The 4,158-nt window shown below is 41.2% G+C and overlaps 1 pseudogene; it reads left to right on the top strand.

Moving 5' to 3' along the window:
* The first annotated feature begins 812 nt into the window (after positions 1-812).
* LOC129063182 (thymidylate synthase-like) lies at positions 813-3,119 on the top strand (annotated as a pseudogene).
* Positions 3,120-4,158: the final 1,039 nt, after the last annotated feature.

Below are 4,158 nucleotides of genomic sequence, written 5' to 3'. Positions count from 1 at the left end.
CGCATTTTTATATTTTTTTCCCATCAATCCTTCCATTCTTTTTTTAAATATTTAACCCAGGGCATGCCTATTATTAAGTTTAGAGAGAGGGGAATGGAGGGAGAGAGGGAAAGAAACATCAATGTGAGAGAGAAACATCAATTGGCTGCCTCACACACACACCCTGACTGGGGACCAAATCTACAACTGGGCATATCCCCTGATGAGAAATCAGACCCATGGCTCTTCAGTTTATGGGATGACACCCCAACTACCTGAGCCACACTGGCCAGGGCAATCCTCTCATTCTTGCATAGTATTAATTTGCTGTACCAGTTCTGCTAAAAAAAAGAAAAAAAACGGAAGACAAAGAAAGTAAATAAAATGAATGAAACACATAAGCAATGCAAAGCATAGAGAGTGAGTGTGCAAGTCACTTCTGAGCCATACGAGAAACTCAGTATGTGTTAAGTACAAATAGTGATTAAACTAGGAGCTTGCAAGACCTGGGCAGAATTCATAGTATGTTCTAACTACTGACAGTAAGTTAGATACCTGAAATGCTGAAAATAATAGAAAATGGAATATATGGTGGCAAAATGTCACTTAAAGCTGGGAAAGGATGGACAGACCAGGTCATGTGCTGACAGCTGGGTCATCCTTGACATCAACCGTCCATTGATGACACCCACTGTGTCCCCACTCTGACACCATATGTGCTTCACCCAATAAGTGTAATTACAAACCATGGCTGTTTAGCAATGAAGTGGCAAACTACAGTGACAAGCTAGCCATATTGCCCTAATGTCTCTCCAATAGAGTAGGGCATATCTATGGCCCCAGGTACCTTCAACCTGTGGATGCCATTCCTCAAACCCAACTCTGGCCATCATGGGTAAGGCTCCTGCAGCAGAGGGACAGGACACATCAGCTTTACTCGCTCGGATTCAGGAAAAGTAGCCCTACCTGCTGATAACCTACCCCAAGTATGTTAGTCTACCTCATCATTCCCCCTTGTTTGTGTTTAATTTGATTTTATAAACTGGGATTCAAGCATTTTAGTTTGGTCTGTGAGCCTTTCTGTTTTGTGACTTCTAGGATAGTTTACTTTATAGGTAATTGCATTAAAGTTCTTTCTTACATAACATGAAGAAAGGGAAATGTTCTCCACTCCAGTCTCGAGAATTATTCTTGAGAGAGGCTCAAGTGAGGGACTTAATGTAAGCGCATACATTTTCTTATTAGCAGCCAGAAATCAAGAATGGACCTAGATCAGGGAGGGATAATAGTTTGTGCATAATTATTAACAAACCAGGAGGATATGAACAAGGTTGAAGAGGAGTTTGGAATATGGAGGGCAGAGCATCATGAAAAAAGATGGGTTTGTTTGTATAATGTGAGACTGATTCACTTGGGATGGCCAGCAGAAGAGCCATTTCTCAATTTATCCTTATAGGAGCAAGCTCCCTGGTCCTCAGACAGGGTCTAGGAAATAAGAATTGAAATAATTCTTGTTATAAAAGTATCACTGATCAACTGAACATTTTATGAGAAATAATTCTCAATCCATGGCTCCCCTTTGCAATGTATTTTATTCCCATATTCTTTTGAAAATCCCTCCAACCTAACAGGATTTAGTAGTACCATGAAGAGACACATTAGCCCTCCTTTTTCCTAGTGTCACTATAAAATACATTTACTCAGGTGTAACTATGGATGTGTGAAAGAAATTTCAGAATGAAGAGCTTTATTTGCTTTGAATGCACTTAGCAAGTCTTCTTTTCTCCTGAGGTTAACTCTTAGGTGTTGTATTTCTACCAATTAATAATCTTCCCCATATTAGAAAACAACTATACACAAAAACTTTAAGGTTCAAGATACGTTGCAGGTCTGCTATTGTATTCTGTATGAAAGGGCACCCTGGAAGTGAGCAGTGAAGTAGCCCTGACAGATTTTGTGAGATGCATCTGTTTAAAGTCTGGTTAACTGCTGAAAGGTTCATAGTAACTTCCCTTGGTAATTATGCATTGCATATAATGTGGCAGGAGCCCTGTTCTCCAACACTAATGGGGAAAGTGTTTTGAGTAGGAAGGGGAGGAGTCGCCGAAGGGGCGGTGAGGAAAAAAAAAGCACTCAAGAGAGGTCTTACAGCTTTGCGGACTGTTGTCCCAGTTCCTGCAGCTGCACCCGCGACAAGCCAGGCCCCATCTCCGAGCTGCCGCTCCCGCCGTCGCCGCCCGCCTCACAGGAGCTGGGCGCCAAGCAGTGGCCGCACGGGGAGCTGCAGTACCTGGGGCAGATTGAGCACATCCTCCGTTGTGGCTTCCGAAAGGATGACCGCACAGGCACCGGCACCCTGTCGGTGTTCAGCGTGCGGGCGAGCTACAGCCTGAGAGATGAATTTCCTCTGCTGACAACCAAATGTGTGTTCTGGAAGGGGATTTTGGAGGAGCTGCTGTGGTTTATCAACGGATCCACAAATGCTAAAGAACTGTCAACCAGGGGAGTGAAAATCTGGGATGCCAATGGGTCTCGTGACTTCCTGGATGGCCTTGGATTCTCTAGCAGAAAAGAGGGGGATTTAGGCCCAGTTTAGGCTTTCAGTGGAGGCATTTTGGGGCAGAATACAAAGATATGGATTCAGATTATTCAGGTCAAGGAGTGGGCCAACTGCAAAAGGTGATTGACATGATCAAAACCAAACCTACTGACAGAAGAATCATTCTGTGTGCTTGGAATCCAAAAGATCTTCCTTTCATGGCCCTACCTCCATGCCATGCCCTTTGCCAGTTCTACGTGTCTACGTGGTGAATGGGGAGCTGTCCTGCCAGCTATACCAGAGGTCAGCAGACATGGGCCTGGGCGCACCCTTCAACATCTCCAGCTACTCCCTGCTCACCTACATGATCGCACACATCATGGGCCTAAAGCCAGGTGACTTTGTACACACTTTGGGAGATGCACACGTTTACCTGAATCATACTGAGCCGCTGAAAATGCAGCTTCAGTGAGAACCAAGACCTTTCCTGAAGCTCAAAATCCTTCGAAAAGTTGAGGCAATTGATGATTTCAGGGCTGAAGACTTTCAGATTGAAGGATACAATCCCCACCCGACTATTAAAATGGAAATGGTCCTTTAGAGTGCTTTTAAAGGAGTTGTTTGAAGGATACTGTCAGTCTTCTTATGGGTTGTTTAGATGCTTACAAGAACGTTCTTTTTGCTCTAGAGTAAGAAGGAAGTTAGGTCAAAAATCAGTTGCTAACCTGTCAGTTATTATTCATTAACCTAGGCTGTTGCCACTGGCAAATATAACTGTGCTGGTTCTCTTGGTAATAAAAGGCCTTGAGTTTGATTAACAACTCAATGAGGGTATATGAAAATGCTGAGACCTAATAAAGTGAGAAGAGTAAAAATGTATATACGCTTAACAAAAAACATGTGCATTCATTTCAATCCCATGTTTGTATAAAGGTTAATGAATTCCAAGAATTAAAGCTCTTCCCTCAAATTTGAGCAAGCTGAATAACATCAGTTATGATAATGTATAGTTGGTATGGTTATAAACATACAGAATTTTGTTTTACATATTGTTACAATAAAGAAGTGTTCTGCAAAACAGTAAAGGGAATCATGTAAAAACAATAAATGAACATTTAAAACTTTTAATTTTAACCCAAATATCTGTTTTTCTAAGTTTCTCCTTAGAGTTTCTCCTCAGAATAAATTTCTCCTGAGTGGAATTTACACAATTTATGACACAATCTGTTCTCTAAGGGAACTTCCATATTATCCAGGTGTAGCTTCTGTAAAGTGGAGTATCATCTTAGAAAACTTAAAGCACAAGCAAAGCAACCGAAAGACAATATCCTTCTGGATTTTAATGATGTTCTAATAAGATCTTGTAAACTGTCTCATATTTTGCTGTTTGTAATCTCTGTACCAGAAGTACCATCATCACATGCGAGCTAATCCGATATGGAGGATCTCAGGCTCCACTCACACCTGAAAAATCAAAATTTGCTTTTAACCCCACCATTGGGTGGTTTGTATGCACATTAAAATTTGAGTAACACTTATCTAGCTTGTATCTGTTTCAGTAACAATTTTTAAAGAGATCCACCCTTTCTTTGTATCCCCATATTTAATATTATTATGTAATACTTAAATGAATTATATAA

The sequence above is a fragment of the Pteronotus mesoamericanus genome, unplaced genomic scaffold (assembly GCF_021234165.1).
Source record: "Pteronotus mesoamericanus isolate MK-2021 breed Mesoamerican mustached bat unplaced genomic scaffold, CSHL_Meso_final scaffold_85, whole genome shotgun sequence".
NCBI lineage: Eukaryota > Metazoa > Chordata > Mammalia > Chiroptera > Mormoopidae > Pteronotus > Pteronotus mesoamericanus.
This window is presented reverse-complemented; position numbering and strand designations above follow the sequence as displayed.